This window comes from Phasianus colchicus, chromosome 2 (assembly GCF_987193195.1).
Source record: "Phasianus colchicus chromosome 2, bPhaCol1.hap1.1, whole genome shotgun sequence".
Classification (NCBI taxonomy): domain Eukaryota; kingdom Metazoa; phylum Chordata; class Aves; order Galliformes; family Phasianidae; genus Phasianus; species Phasianus colchicus.
The window spans coordinates 65,728,351-65,744,981 of record NC_143437.1 but is presented as its reverse complement, the minus strand read 5'-3'; the positions used below and the strand labels follow the sequence as shown (position 1 = coordinate 65,744,981).

General features: G+C 40.3%; 1 long non-coding RNA gene across 3 annotated transcripts; it reads left to right on the top strand.

The window, feature by feature from the left end:
* Positions 1-16: 16 nt before the first annotated feature.
* LOC149919079 (uncharacterized) lies at positions 17-16,352 on the top strand. Of its 3 annotated transcripts, XR_016464409.1 has the most exons (4): positions 38-573; positions 6,004-6,119; positions 10,973-13,252; positions 14,180-15,884. It is a non-coding gene; the product is annotated as an uncharacterized LOC149919079 (long non-coding RNA). The 3 variants fall into 3 exon arrangements; XR_016464408.1 differs by lacking the exons at positions 10,973-13,252; positions 14,180-15,884 and adding an exon at positions 16,171-16,352 and having other exon boundaries at positions 139-573; XR_016464407.1 differs by lacking the exons at positions 10,973-13,252; positions 14,180-15,884 and having other exon boundaries at positions 17-573; positions 6,004-6,137.
* The last annotated feature ends 279 nt before the right edge of the window (positions 16,353-16,631 follow it).

The following is a 16,631-nucleotide window of genomic DNA, read 5'->3' as shown; positions in this document are numbered from 1 at the left end:
CGCGCGCAGCCCCACACAGGCGCGCGCCGTCTCCTTCTGTCCGCCTCTCGCCCGCCCGCCCGCTCGCTCCCCCCTCTCCGCCCGCTGCCGCGCCGGGCGCGTGCGCGGGCCGCGCGCTCCCGCTCGGGGTCGCCCCCCCCCTCAACGTCAGGCTCTAGAGCCCCGCCGGTCGCCGGCGCCTCAGGGGCAGCGCGGGCTGCTCCCCCCGCAGCAGCGCGTACGCCTCGGCGGCGGCGCCCCGGCTCCGGGCTGCAGCTGTTGTTGCCATGATGATGATGTCACGGGCGCAACCACTCGGGGAGCGGCGGGGGGAGGACGCGGGGCTCACGCATACGCATCCCGCCCCGGGAACGAGGGGAGGGGGGCGAGGAAAATGTCCGCCCGCCGCTCTGCTCCGGCCGCTCCCTCCGGAAGGGGGGCTCGGCGGCCCGGCGCTCGGCCGTGCGGGCTCGGGGCGAGGCTCGCGGAAGCCCGAGCCGCCGGTGGGGCGGACCGGGGAGCGCCGATGCGCCGCCATTGGGTTAAGGCGGGCCGGCCGCCATTTTGGATGCCGAGTCGCCTCGCTGCGGGAAGGTGAGTCGGCACGCGGCGGGGATTAACGGCGCCGAGATACAACATAAAAGCACGGCGGGCGGCCGGGAAGCGCCGAGGGCGGCCGCGACGTTCCCCGACCGTCGCCCGCGGGGCCGCACCGCAGCGCACGGGCCGCGCTCCCGCCCAGCAGTGCGCCCCCTCCGGCGGGCGGGCGCGCACAGGGCGGCGGTTGGTTTGCGGCGGGGCGGGGCCGGGCGCGCTGCGGCGGAGCGGCGGGGCTGGGCCGGGGGCTGGGCCGGGCTGTGCTCGCGACCCGCCCCGCTCCTCCCAACTGCCGCTCCGCTCCGTGCCCCGCGCCGCGAGGGGAGGTCGGGCCGTGCCGTGCCCGAACGCCGCAGCCTTCGACCTTGGCTCGCTGAGGGGGAGGGGATGAGGCGCCTTCCTGCTCGAATCCCAGAAGTGGGGAAGCGCCTAAGAAACCGGCGTTAAACCGTGGGGAAAAAAATAAAGAGTTGTGGAAGCTAGGTGCGTCTCAGCCCCCGTTTGTGATTTGAGTGGGAATCGGGGGGATTTGGGGCTCTTGATTTGGTCCCTGGGCCTCTAGGAGAGCTCACCTCATAATTTTCGGCTCATTGGGGTGGGTTTTGATTTAAAATGGTAACCAACGCCTCCAGCTGTGTTTCCTCTTGTAGTGTCTTTGTCTCAGAGCTGAGGCTGTGGGGAAAAAATACCAGAAGAGTTGGCTGTGTGCAAGGACTGCCTTTAAAAAAGCAGAATATTGGTAGATGTACCCAGAATTACAATGTTACGTATGGGTGCAGGGCTGGATGGCGGGAGACAAATGTAGAAATCTGTAAAATATGACAGAAGTCCAATATGTGGAACATCTGTTTCACATTTTCCTTACATATGTTTTGGTTTTAGACTTAAACAAAAGACAGGCCAGGCAGTTGCTACCCTTCGTTTTTTTCACTGTAATGAGCAGGAAGCTCGCCTGTCTGCTCCAAGGGTAGCTGCTGTCCTGCTCTCCCTTTGCTCTCCCTTTGTACACTGTTTCCACTGGCCTGCCTCTCTTTTCCTTCTGAAGCTTGCTTTTATGCAAACAAAAGTAAAAAAATGTCAAATCACCTCGTCTTCGAGAAGTCTTGCATCACAGAAGTCAGGATTTGCAGTAGGGTTGAAACCCAAACTGTTACAATGAAAATATATCTGAGCTACAACTTTTTTTTTTTTTTTTTGGTCATGCTGATATTTAGAAACCCTTTGGAAATTAAAGAATATTCTTTTTAGAAACGCTTGATTTTCATGAAGACTAATAAATCACTAGAAGGTCACTGGTGGAACATGTTGCTAAGCAGTAATTTCTAGCCCTTGCTACTTGAATGCGTTTGGTACTGTTGCTTAATTGCTGCATTTCCCTGATTTTCCATAGAACTTCAGTATGAGCACCACTCCCTTCTACACTCTTGTCTGTCTACACGATTGTCTGAATTCCTGAGTATTGCATCTTCCCACCACTCTTACTTCACTGACTGCTTAATGGCTTTCAACACTGACAGATGTGCTATGTTGCCCCTTAAGATACTACAACACCAGCAGTCCACTTCTGTGAGATACTGATCCGCTGCTGTATTCTGTTGGTATGTACCCAGGCAACAGAACACAGTATGTATCTGCACCTCAGCTGGGCTGGTACATAACCCAAGGCATTTAAGCTGCTGGATATTCTGGCTTCTTCTAAACAAGCATTGTGCTTGATGTGCAGGCACAAGTTCACATCTGCCAGCTCTGCTGAACAGGAAGCAGTTTCCCACAATAGCATAGTGTAGATAGCAAGAATCACTTTTTAGAAGCACAAGCCAGGAGTCACTAAAGCACGTCATCCACTCTTCTATTACAACTAAACATTTTTTGTTTGTTAAATCAGAGAGGGCTGTGTTTTGAATTAAGAAGAACTGTTGAAAAAGGAAGATGACAGGACTGAGACAACACTAATACCTAAACTGGAGCCAGATTCTTGTCCATACGAGCTTTCAATTCCTGAAAATGTTGTCAGGGATCTTAAAAAAAAAAATCTAAGGGACTTTCCTTCTTGATACGAATAGTGTGTGATCCAAGTGGTAGTCTCAGTCATGAAGACATCTCTTAGGTACTTCCTCTGAAATATGCTTTTTCAGTTTCTCTTCATTTCATAGAACGCACTTCTGCTTTCATATTCTTGCAGTCACACAAAGGATGTGTGGTCACGCCAGGATGAGAAGGTATTTTCAGAAAAGGTTTGAGCCAGCACTGTCAGGAGAGGTCCCCTGCCTTCCTCCTCCTAGTAGTGGAGTGACTGCATAATAAACTCGATCCAGGTGCTGATCCAGGTAAAAGTGATCCAACTAAAAGTTTTGGCTTGGTTTTAACCTAGATCAGGTCCATCGTCTGCCTCATTATGAATGTAGAAAGGCCTGTGCTTGCACAGTGGAGGAGACAGAGCAGGGGCTGAGTTTGAATAACAGGGAGCAAAAAAGAAGGCTTCTTCCGGCAGTACTGGCTTATGGTAGCATAAGTTGATCACTAGTTTAAGGCACTGAGGTCTGAGGAGCATTGATAGCATTGTCATTTTAACCCTTACAGTAGAGAACAGAAACAAAGTCTGCCTCTGGATTCTCCTGCATTTTCCTGCTTTTTAGCTTGTGTGTCAGGGTTTGTCCTTTGTACTTACCTTATTTGTTGTTCGTTCACGTTGTGTGCATCTATTACAAATGATTTTTGATGGAGTTTATCCTTTACAACCTGAAAACGCTGACATCCTAGGATGTCAGTGATTACAAAAGGAAGCATCATGGTTGCAAAGCACTGCCACCCATTTTCCATGGTATCTTCAAATGCTGTGTGTACTCTGCAAGGTTTTATTCAGTTTCCTGTTCTAAAGCAAGCACCCCCTTTCTCTGCTCCTCCAGTTGCTAAGCAGCAGCTCTTCTCCCCATTAGCCAGCCATGTATTTACATGAAAATAATCAAGCTTGCATATATAACTGCTTCTAATCATGCAGTTAAACAGCTGTACAGTAAAAAAAATGAGTATTAGTAATATTAGTTACCATCAAAACTCATTATTTTCTTTAAAGTTGCAATGTCCACATAGAATAAAATCAGTACAGCTATGCTTTTCTTAACAAAAGACATTTCAGTCTCTTCTTTCTCTTACCTCATACTGTATGCCTACTTAGAAAAACTGTTCAAAAATGTTATTTGCAGTTCCCCAAAAATGTATAACTGCAGTTGTGAGCAGCCAGAACTAACTAGGTCAGGGAAAAGCCATCTTTTGCAAATGCCTGATTATAATAGCAAAATCCAAAAGAACTTGGTGATAGAAGATTAGACTATTGTACAGAGGGTAACATTTTATACAATACATCCTAACTTCATAATTGACTCGTGTATCCATGTTTGAGTTCCTGTTAACTTTCAGGGCATTTGGTATTTCTAAGGTCTCTTTTTATTGGCATGGTCATCATAGGCAAATTCGTTATATGAGAGTCCCGACAAACCTTTCCTATGCTCTCAGTAGTTAGACCTACTCTTGCTATAATTTGAGGCAGCATTGTGCATGCCCACTGTACTACATATCGCTGGAAAGTCAAGTGCTGCATGGCTGTCAGCAGATAAAAATGTAAGCAAAAAGCAAGAAGCTGAGCAACTCCCAGGCTACCAGACTGGCTTAAAGAGCCACTTGGGTTGCAGAATTCATTTGTAGAGGCGACTGTGCTTTGGAAATAGTGCTTAAGATTCTAATTCATGAGAACTCTTAACAAGAGAAAATAATAATTCTTAGTCAATAGATTCAGGCTAGGCAATTGGCTCTGATGTGTGATGCAGTTGGGTTCTGTCAGAATCAGAGCGATAACACATTTAATTAATGATCTCACACCAATGTTTTGCCACTAGAAAACTGATGAGAAAACTGGCCTCATCTCAAGTGTGAAAATACTTGGAAAGTATTAAAGCAGTCTTTTAGCGATGATTCTTAGTAAACCTGTCAGAGCAAGAATGGTGCCACGTGATTGGAAGATAAATACATTTGAAAGAGAACCCAAGAAAGCATTACGGGCAACTGTTGCAGTATGTGGGGCCTAGGGAAAAAAAAATAAACAACATAGAATGAAAAAACATGAACATGAAAGAAAAATCTTTCCTGTATTAAAGGTATAGTTGTGGGAGGGATTGTTTTGGGTTTTGTTCATTTATTTTTCCTTTTAATATAATTTATTTTACTGACAAAGGAAATGAATTAGGGTTAATTTGTGCTCCAAGAAAAAGATTCAGTTTAGCGCCATATGAGAAATTAAGTTTGGTGCATAAAGAATTTCTAATGGGAAAAGAGGACTATAAAACTAGAAGCTGTCTCTACAAGCAGACTCTGCCATTTAACATCTACAGGAGTGTTTTATTTAGTACATAAATAAAAGTTGCTGATAACCTTAATTTTGGAAAACAGATATACATAGGAAGAGTTGTCTGGCTTGCATTTAAATAGAAGCATTGTAATATCTTGTCTTGCATATCAAGTGCAGTGTTTTGAACTTGAAAATAGCTAAGAATTTTCTGCTCTGAACTAGAAACTCCTTAACCAGAAGTGGCAGAAGAAAAGTTCCGAGAGTCAGGCCTAAAATGCATGAGGTTATTTCCATGAAAGCAATTGTTACATCAGTGTGATTGTACAAGATCTTGGTCCTAGCTTATTTGGGCTATTTTTTAAGTCATCAAGAGAAGATAAGAATCACTCCATCTAGGAAAACAAACAATGAAAGAGAACATGAGTGAAGTTTGTAAGTATATCGCTAACTTTGGCATAAGCAGGAAGAAAAAATATTTAAGCAAAAGAACAGTACTGATGTAGAATGATTAGCTACAAACTGGTCATAATAAGTTTAAGCTGGAGATTAACTGGACATGAAAGATTTCTCACCAATGGAGGAGAGAGTCTCTTCTGTGTGGAAGTAGGAGAGCAGAGCTTTGTAGCAAGCTTTATTATGGAAGTTGATCAGGCTACCAAAGGAGGTTCTGTGATATTCTTTGCTGTTTATCACATGACTGCATCTGATGATCAAAATTTTAGAATTGCATGTAGTTCACTGAACATTTCAATTATGGGTTCCTCTAATTGATACAGACGATTTAGCCATTAGAAGAAAGAGCTTTCATCATCATTGCACAAAACACATTCTATGCCATGTTTTCATTTCAGAAAACCTTAGCTGTATGAAATACACTGCAGCAGGTTATACCATCACCTTCCACATGTATGCAAATAAGTTACGTATACAAATTCTTATACAAAATGTTTATATGAAAACGCAAAACTACTTTTAAACCATTTTGTTTCCTGAGTTGCATTTGGATTTAGCAATTTACATTTCAAACAAAAAGTTTTAATTGGAAGTTATTTGATGATAACTCTTTTTTCCTCCAACATTTTCAGGTCTTACCTTGGCCTAACATCAGAAGAACCTACCAGTGAATGTGCATACAGGAGAACACATAAGTACTCAAGGAAACAATATCATCTGAAATGTAAAAATGAATAAAGATTTTCACGTATGTAACAAAGCAGAACTATACTACTTTTATTTAAAAATCATATTAACAGCATATACATAATACAAGAAAATTGACAGTAAATGCATTATGTTGGATTCAGAGATGAGGCAATATTGATCTACTCTCTGCTGATGGAATTCTGTATGTCAAAAAGGGGTTGAGCTTTCCTCCTATGTTAAGAGAATGGCATGTTGTCATGAACAATATTTATATGGTTCTGTAATGAGTTTAGTGTAACACATGTTGTTAGAGAGCAGCTAACAGTATAGCAACAAGTCAAGTTTAGCAGCTGGATGTATGACAAAAAGAAGTTCATAGGTAAAATTTGATTAAGATGAACTAATTAAGTCTTAGATAATTGAGGAGTACTACTAGAGCTGTTATATGAGCAATGTTGCTGAATCAAAGCTATTAAAAAACTAGATGCCTGTAAGAGTTGGGTATGGCCATAAAAGATAAAACTATGTGTAATGGCATCTAACATTTGAACATTAACAGTGTTTGTGTTAATGGTATGTTTGTCAGTGAGAGTTACTGGCAAGTCATGCAGTAAAAGGGAAAAAGTGGTTGAGCATTTGAATAGCTTTTGTTGTAAAAATAATTACTTTTATTTTTACATCTTACATACATTATCCCTTCCCAAGATAAATTGTGTGCGACTTGGTGGGGTTTACAAAAAAAATATATTGTTTGTATGTACACATACATCATGCTACCAAACTCTGAAATTTCTATTCCATACAGTGAAGCTGAGGTAAATGGCTGTAAGAACTGTTTTTAAACCAGCAAACAATTTTTCATATTCTTGTTCTTATAAGTAGCCAAAACATTTAGCTGAAACTCTCCACTGGAAAAAAACATTATCTGAGGCAAAGAGAGTTAACCCAAATGATTCAAATAAGTAATTTAAAAGATTCCATAGTGGAAAGTTTCCAAGTAGTGTAATTGCAGAATGTCCTATCAGCCTCATATAATCTATGCAGCTGACTGTATGTACACATGTGGTTATTATTTGAATTTTCATTGTTTCAAAATGTGAAATGTGTTTTCATGAATGAATCACAAAAATGGGGCTGGATGGTAAGTGGTGAAATCACCTGTTCTGCCTTGTAACCTGACTTACAAGCAGCATTCTCCATTCATGCATTAAAGTGAAAGAAGCTTCTGTCTAGTATGTTGATCACAAACAGCCATCTGTTATCCTGGAAGAGATAGAAGAGTCACCAGCAGAATAAACTTAAAGTGCTTTAAGATTAAATTAAAGATGGCAGAGGCCTATTAAATGCTTTCTCCGTCTCTGTCAGTTCTGGTTTCTGTAATATATGAATGCATACTTTATGCTGCTGTTCCAGATACCAACTATTCCCCCTCCCCCCATTAAGTCAACTACCTGTAGTTTAGAACACAGTTTAAAATTTCCTCTATTGTCTGTCTTCCTTTTTATTACCTCTTTTCCCCCCCCCCCCCCCCTTTTTGGTGTTTCCTCCTTTTGAAGAGTTTTTCAGAACAAAATGAATGTTAAAAAAAAAAGATTTTGAACTTCTCATTTGCTGACCATAAGCTACAGTTGCTTATGTTTGCAACTTTTCCTTTTGAGTCTTTCCAGCCCCCAAAGGATTTCTGTTATTTTTATGGGAATTCCATCCAATTTACGGAGATCTTTTTGGTAATATGCCTGGGACTCATTGGTGAATTCCAGGTGTGGTTACAAGGAGCACGGATAAAGAATTTATGATTTGTGTCTAGATAGAGCCATTTACGTTGTTTTAGGTACCCATATGACCTCTGCATGTAGGACAGAATGAATTGCCAGATGATATTAACATTTGGTTCACTAAGAGGCTCGAGTGGCTCAGCTGGTTGTTCACAGAGAAAATGCTCTGCAGTCTGCCCTAAAGCTACATGGAGAGAAACTGTTACCTTCCTGCACTAGGATGCAGTACTTCTAAGTACGCAAGTCAAATCTAAATTAGTCTTTTGTTGATATTCTATTACAAATTTATTTGTAGTTTCTGCTTGTTTGTTATCCTTAGATTCTTTACAAATATTATGCCTTAGGGTTATTTCCATCCCATTGAATATGTTCCAGAGTATTTCCCTCAGTATTTTCCATAGCAGTAGCTTGCTTTTTTTCCTGTACTTACCTCCATCTTGCTGTTTTCTGACAGAATTTTAGCCCCTATAATTACTTTGATAAACCTCCGTATCCTCATAGATGTCCACATCATGGCCTCTCAAAGATTAATGAAGATGTTAAAGAAAACAGGGCCTCATGACAGTTCCTTTGGCACCATACACACACACAGATACATTGTTGCATGTCCTTTTTCATGCAAGTCTTTTATTTGCTATCAGTTTTCAGATTTATCTCGAGCCCTGTTTTCCTTAAGCTTCAGAGTTTTTTATACATTCCTTATTTGTCTAATCATCTCTCACTCAGCACTGTAATCCATCCAGTGCATTCTGAGCGACTTAGAGGTTTCACAAGAGTAACAGATGCTTTCCTGAAATTGTGATATGTAACACCTAAAGACTTCCTTCAGACCTTATGTTTTGGCTATTGGGAAGAGTGTTGTTTTTCCTTGTAAACTAGATACTGCCTAGGAGTCTGGTGGTCTTTATGGCTAATGTTTTCAGACATGCTTGTCCTAAGGGTAAGCCTAGCATGGCTTAAGATTTCAAAGGTAGTGTTCTTATATATGTTCACAACCAAATGATTTTCATGGCTACTGAAACCTCATTTAAACAGCTTTCCCATAATACTTCTTAGTGCTGTTCTTTTTCTCAGTACTGCTGGCTTTTTTTTCAGTGTTTTCAGGGATTTTCTTCCTCTAGTGCAGATCTTAATGTGCATAAATAATCAGGAGCGGGATAAATGAATGGTGTAATGAATGGGGTAGGTACATTTAGATGTATCCTCTTAAAATGCAGAAAGCTACAGAATGCCATAGAACTATTTGCTGGAGATTTAATATTTAGCCAGCAATTATTAGTGTTTTATTTTGATGTGATATTGATCAGTTAACATAGTTGCACTTCCTAACTCTTTCTTAAAAAAAAAAACAAAAAAACAAAAAAAAACAAAGCTTATTTCCATTTGAAGATGCAAATAATAGCTGCTAATTAATAATACTGTAAGTATTTTTAGACACTGGTAGGCAGATGGCACATCTGGGAAAAAGGCAATGCAAACAGAGTGGTGTAAAGGTATAACAGAATGGAAAGCACAGCAACAACAGCAGAGTAGCATGGTCCTAGGCTGCAGCAAGGGAGTTTGCTCAAATGCAGCAGCTGTGGGCACAGAAATAGAGGAAAGAAGCTGCTTACCTTTAGAAGACTTCGGGGATACAGAGCTCTCCAGCAAGATACCCTTACCTTCACTGCCAATCCTTAAATGAGGCTTGGGAAGGGGTGGATCCTGGCTCCACCCCTTCCAGTCACTCAGGTGCATTGCATACACCTGAACTCCCCTGGGTTGGCCCTGCCTTCCACCAGCTGCTCACTGTTTCAAGCCATGACTTAACATTTCTGCTACAAAAGGTAATCCTGGAAAGATATTACTAGAGCTGAAATTCATCCAGAATATGGTCTTCCTAAATATATATTCCCTATATAAATACTACGGTGCGTGCTTGATGTATAAAAATATCATTACTAATGTGGATCAGCAATTATGGTGTAATGTCTAATAAAGGCTGACACTGTAAGTACAAACCTCATCAGCACACATATCTACCTCAACAATTTTGGAAACTTGCAAATAAAATTAATTTTCTTGCCAGTATATTGATCGTTGTATATCTTAAAGCATGAGATAGATACAGTTGGAGATACAAAGTTAGGAAGAACACAAATTTATAAAATGTTATCTGTTATTCTGATGTGGTATGTTAGTGGCAATTAGGAAGGAGAGACACCATAATTCTGTTTCCAGTTTCTAGGGAGAAAATCTTGTGTGGTGGTTATGAACTTCTAGTCAGGTACAGAAATCAGATACTTTTACTCTGGAAGCTGTGCAGTTAAATGACTGAGACTTGATTCTGCTGTAATGTGGTGTCTCTTAAGTAGTCTTGCAGCTGCTTTAGTTAGAAATTCAGTGATAGCCGTTTTCCTTCAAAAGTGGTAACTTAATGGCTTGGGTAATAATATCAAACAACACTAGCCCCCAAATCCATAAACTATAAACACAGTGCCTTCTTCAGTCTCCCTACCCACAGCACCTTCATCTTCCTTTTCATATGCTACTTTAAAAGATATTTTGTGGAGATAGTATTTTGAGTATCTGTTTTTCTCAGGACAGAATATAGGCTTTTGACTTATTTGGATTTTTTATTCTAATACTTAAGTGATGTGTTCTCACTAGGACCGTGCTTTTTGCAAAAGAAAGTGATTGTAGATTGGAACTATTAACACAGGGAAAATAGGAAATGGTTATACTGAAAAAAAACTGTGAAAATGTATCAGATTGTTCAGAGAGGGAACAGCCTTCCAAGAAGTGATGGCATTCTCACACTCTGCTTTAAACACATTCTTTATCTTTAAAAGGAAACAGAAGAGAATCAGTCAGTAAATCAAATGTAATCGAGGTCTAGTCTGCAAAACTGTATCATTCTGAAGTAAGGCATTAGGTGTGGGCATTTGAGACAAGAACTGCCAGTGCCGAGACCTCTTGTGCTCTGAGAAAAGTGCATACATCTTTGGTTAGATAGTATCTTTGTTGCAGCTCTTGATGTTTTTTTTCATTGTCTGAAGATAGCAGTTATGGTTACTATCTATTAGAAAACAGATTGTACTTTTCTACTGCCATGAATAAGGGTGTTGTGTTGTTTGTTTTTAATCTGTTTGTTTAGAGAAGGAAATTGGATTTCTTACTCCAAAACCTCCACCTTCACTTACTTGTTGTTGGCAAAATAAAACCCAAACAACTATTGAAAGACTGCATGTTCTTGCTGCAACTTTGTAAACCAGTTTTGTGATGAAGATTTCACTGCCAGTAACCTGAGTTTGTCTCCATTGCTCCAGCACTAGATCACTAGTCAGTTCCCTAATTTCTTCTTCACCTAGCAGGTAAAAATTACTTTTTGCTTGCAGTAATGCAAAAATTGGTTATTTTAAGCAAAAGAAATCAGTAGTATTTATATTTTTCAAGGTCCTTCAGAGTATCTTTATCTTTTATCTATGTCCTTAATAAAAACAAATTATTTCTAGCTAATTTTAATTCAGTCATCAATAAAATGGAAACATTTTTACTTTAGAGGTAAAATAAAAATCCAAATTACTTGGCGTTAATTATACTGTGACAGAAGAATTCATAATTTCCTTATTGGGTTCTTTGTAATGTTCCTTACCATACATTACATTTATGCAATATTATGAAATAATGAAGGCCAGAGAGTTGGCTGGGTCTCCCTGTGTCCAAATGTTGTCCCCTGAGCCAATTGGCAGCATCACTCCAGATGGTTGTTATGGGCCAAAGCTGCCACGCAGCATATTACCAGCTTGGCAGTGCAGGTGATGAGCAGTCTGATGTTCAATTTATTCCATGGTACCACTCTATTAAACAGTACAGGTGGAGCAAGAGTGACTCAGATAAGGTTTTTTGAGTGTTCCACTTTGCCAAGCTCAGAAGAAGACTTCTAGGGGGGTCTTCAGTCCCACTGAATTTCTTTCTTTTCTAAGTGCCTCAAATACATTAATTTCATAATATTCAAATAAATAAGTAATAAGAGCACTTGCCTTTGAGTCCTTAGTCCCTGCACTCAGTACTGTGCATTCAAGGTGTATAATTACTGCTTAATGAAAATACATAAGCAGCCTAGGAGATTAAAGTATCCTTATTCTTTCTGGCCCGGGTGTCTTCCATTCCCCAGCACAGACTGTCAAAATCTCAAGGTGGATGTAAGAGATGCTTTGTACACAGGCCTCTGCTGATGGGAGTACTCTCCTACCAGACAGGAGAGGCTGATTTAAGTCCTTCAAGCAGTAAAGGCACAGAATCCAATCAACCATTTCCTTTCCAGCTGCTGTTGAATAACACATTGTCCTAACCTCTGTTCTGTGGTGTAAGAGTAGGTAACAAAGGTATGTGTCCCAAAGGAGGGTGAGATATCCCTTACTTCTGCCAAAATTACATCTAGAAAAGCTCTTAGACATTCGAAGTAAATTGTTGCCTGATGGCTAACCTAAATTTCACCAAGGAGATAAAATGAGCAGCAGTTATTGGCCTCCTCTGACGTGCTTTCTAAGCTGGCATATGTATGTGTTTGGTTAGAATTCTTAGGAATACAAAGGTTCTCATGCACTCTGGTTGCTAAGTACTACTTCTGCTCTCCAGCTCCATACATTTACTCATCTTTATTGTTGGGTAGGGTGCTACTAAGCGAGAGCAGTTCTGTGCTCAGTTGCATGGGGATAAGTGACTATGCAAAGGACAGAGTTCTGAAGAATGAAGTCAGTAGATTTTATATCTAATTAGGCCTGTAATCTGCAGACCGTTCGTGGTTTTGCATTATGATGTGTTCATGTTGTCTTAAATGGGACTGCTTACTTAAGTGAAGTTCTGGGTGTAATTGCATGCAGGTTCACATCTGAGCAATCACATTTTAGCTTCATACTGCAGCACTGTAATGAATCAGATAGCTCTGATGTTACCACTTGGCCAGTCACGGTGAAGGGGTTTCTGAAATGGAGTATGTTTCTGTGTAATGGCTTACACTTCGTTTCCATGCCCATCCAAACTAAGTGCTTACAGAGGCACATCACACGGAGTATTTTAACTGTTGGGTTAAGAGAGTCATAAGGCATAGATTTTCAATGCGGTAGGTCACGAGGCTGCAGTTTCACTGGGTTGTGTGCTGTATTTGCATAGGCAGATATTCAGACAGTTAATGGTAGCACAGAATGCTTTAATGATTTTCATTTGCATCAAGCTGTTCTCACCTCTTAGTAACATAATGGATAAATAAAAGAGGCCTTTTGTTTGCTCTCCATGAAAGTTACCAGTGATTAAGTGGTGCTGAGGGAACAGGCTGATGCTCTTAAAACACCAACGAAAAAAAACCAACAAAAAAAGGAGTAACAACAGAACTGGCCATCAAAGCTGACTTCAAAGTGACCTACTTCATTTTGAGGTAAAATGGCACTTGAATAATTTTATTTTGATGTTATGCACATTTCCTAACTCAAAACACAGACGTGGTCATTCTGAACAAAATACAGAAATAGTTGCTCATCAGACACAAAGCACTCATCATTTGTCCACTTCGTAGTGTTGAATTAAAAACAAAGCAATACACTCTTTGACAAGTTTTTCTTCCAAATGGATTCAGCAGACATTTTTATTATTAAAAACTATGTCCAGAATATAAATTGGAGGAAAATTTATACATTTTGCACTATAGTTATGACTCCATTGGCCTGGTTTTAGCTTTGACATCTAGCAGTGCTGGTATATTTTTTCCTTTTTTTTTTTTTTTTTCTTTTTTTTTCCCCCTAAATTTGTTAGAGTTTCAGCTCTGCATGTAGCACTGAAAACCACAGCCAAGAGAGTACATACCCTCATTAGCCAGATTTCCATGGTCTCTATTTAGGGTACAAGGGTACAATATTCCTGATGCCAGCTAGAAAAAACAGGCTTTTAAGTACTTGGTTTTTTTTATTTTCAGTTGATAACTTCCAGTCCTTTCGGTTTCAAACCTTGTGCCTTTGAGATAGTGATAGTACTTACTTCTTGTGGCATTCAGCTTCTCTCTTTCAAGCTTTGTGTTATTTAAATCGAGATAATGAACCTGATTTCATAGGTTTGGAACACCCTCCGTTTTCATAGAATGAATTGGGTGTTTGAGGCACACAAAATATGTAAATTCAGATTTGCTGAATATCTACTTTTAATGGTCCTTCCGTTTGTTATTGGCTTTGATTTGTCCAGTGTTTGACTGGGGGCTAATTAAATCCCTGAATTTACAATAAGAATATGCTAGTCTATCAATTCCTTCACTGATTTTAATTCCTTTACTCTTCCAGTTAATTTTCTTTTGAATCTGCCTTTGTGTTCTCAGTGTGGCATAAAAGGACTAGTGAACTGCCTGAATGCAGGGGAAGCTGAGGGAAATCTCCATCTGCAGTCAGTCTCCCCCACTGCAAGAGGGATGTTGGATGTCATTACGTGTCCAATAAAGATGACTGAATTCACTGATTACTGCCTGAGTAGCATAACAGTTCTTTAGAAATTTGTTGCAGGTGGGAAGGCTTTAGGATTTTTTCTAAGAAGAGATCTGTGCATACGAGGATATGACTTTTTACCTTGGGTTAAGAATAAAATGATATTTGCAGGTATGCTTGATTTAGGTGTATAGTAAGATGCAAAGTGTTATCACACTATTGGCAACATATTTCAGTACATGTAGATAAGGATGTGTTATACTTGTATTAGCAATGTAGGTTGTGTGTTTACAGCCTAACAACAGCCTTAATCATCTTAATCTTGTTTTTTTTTTTTTAATGTGTACAACACACTGAAATATAACGTCCTAAGTATATATCACTAAGAAGATATTGCAGAAGCAAACCCTTTAAGCAAAAGTGAAGCACTGTAGCTAATGCAGACATAACTACAGCAACTCTGTCTGTTCTAGCTACAGTGGGAAAGCTTTGCTCAAAAATGTTAATTGAGTGGTTTTAATTGAGTGCCAGAAAATTGCTTCTGTGTGGTCGTCCCTGCTTAGAGAATCTTCAAACTCAGTGTTTTCCATTTTTCCTTGTTTCTTTCTTTCTTGGCTAGTAGTTGCTTTCATCAATTGGATTTATAAACTATGAATCTAAAGAAGATAGCATGTTGTCTAGAGGATTTGATCCAGATGTATGTTATTACCTTTTTGATAAATATCTTTTTAAGTACTTACGGTGAAGAAGGGTTTTTTGTTTTTTGCTTTTGGTTGTTGTTTGGTTGCTTTTGTGTGTATGGGGGGGTGGGTTTATTTGTTTTTTAATGTTTTAATATCCCAACTATCTTACTAGCAGCCAAATTAATGCTGAATAAAACTCCAGAAAATTCAATAGTATTTCAGCAGGGATTCATTCAGCCCTTGGGTTTTGGGCTGTATCATATTGCAAGCTCTTAAAAATAAGAGTGTTTGGAAAGCTGCAGGCTTCCCATCTTTTTGTCTGGAAAAGTTATAAAATGGAACAGGCAGGCTTTTCACTGAGCTGCTGAGAACGCAGTTCTGGCTGTGCAATCAGGACTAAAAAAGGAGCAAGATCTGCACTAAAAATAGAAATGGAGGCTGAGCCAACTGCAGTGGGAGTTACAATCCTTGCACAGCAAAGGGTTGGTAGGTTCAGCTGAGGACACTCAGTTACAGAAAATCAAATAAACTTTATCCCGCTCCCGTAAAGCCATCATACCCTAACTGCTCTAACTGGATTTTTAGCAGTCAGCAGAACTATTAATCATTCCTGCAAATTAACATCTTCTTTCAGATGCAGAATTTTTTCAGAGAGAATTATATTCACCCCACAGTAAGAGGAAAGGAAATGCAGGCTGGTTTTACGTAATTGTTTGGAGAATGTAGGGGCAAATTGCACAAATTTAATGCACTTTCTGATGGCTGGAGAAATGCATTTATACTATTCTTTTGAGCATTAAGCTGATGCACCTGCTGATATTATAGACTCCAGGTGGGCATGCTCTGCTGACTCAGGTATCTTTCCAGGCCTTGGAACCTTGTCATGGACTGTAGATTTCACAGTAGGTGCTTTGAAGGAGGTTACTCTGCTCATTTCAAGAACAAAGTATAGAACACTGTAGGTCGTTCCAGCCCTCTACTGTATCCTCTCCTGTCCTGCCTTATCCTATCCTTCATTGGGAGTGCAGTTCAGGAAGCATTGAAGTGTTTTGGTCATTTGACACATGGGAAAGCCCAGACAGCAGAGAGAGTATGTGGAAGAAGACCAAAAGACAGAGATTATTAAACTTTCACAGGCTAAGTAATATATATGTTAGAAAATTATGAATTGCTTCATTTTCCTTTCTTATCTCCCTCCCTACCAGAATATCAACTACACTATTTATGTCCAGAGTCTTCTCCCAGCACCCATAGTTTCATCTCTTCCACATTCCATATTGAGCACACAGTTTAGCAGAAGCTGAGAGCAGCTGCCCTGCAGAAGGACACAATCAGCACAATGTTGCTGGTGAGGAGGAAGCAGCCTTCATCTCCAGCTGAGTTCAGAAGCCTGTTGTTGCTGCTGTTGTATTACCATTACTTATGCTTATATTTGAAGAGCTGTATTTTCTGGGGTAAAAAAAGAATGCACGCAGTCAAGGAGGCATAGAAAAGGGATGATGATCAGAAATGGCACCGAGTGCTGAAATATGGCTATCACTGTATTGGTGTTGCATGCAAATCTTAGATTGTTTTATTTACCAACTTTAGCTAAATCTTTATAAGACTACATGGGGCTTTGCCCTCATTTAACTATGGGCCATTCGTGCCCAGTTTCTGTATACCT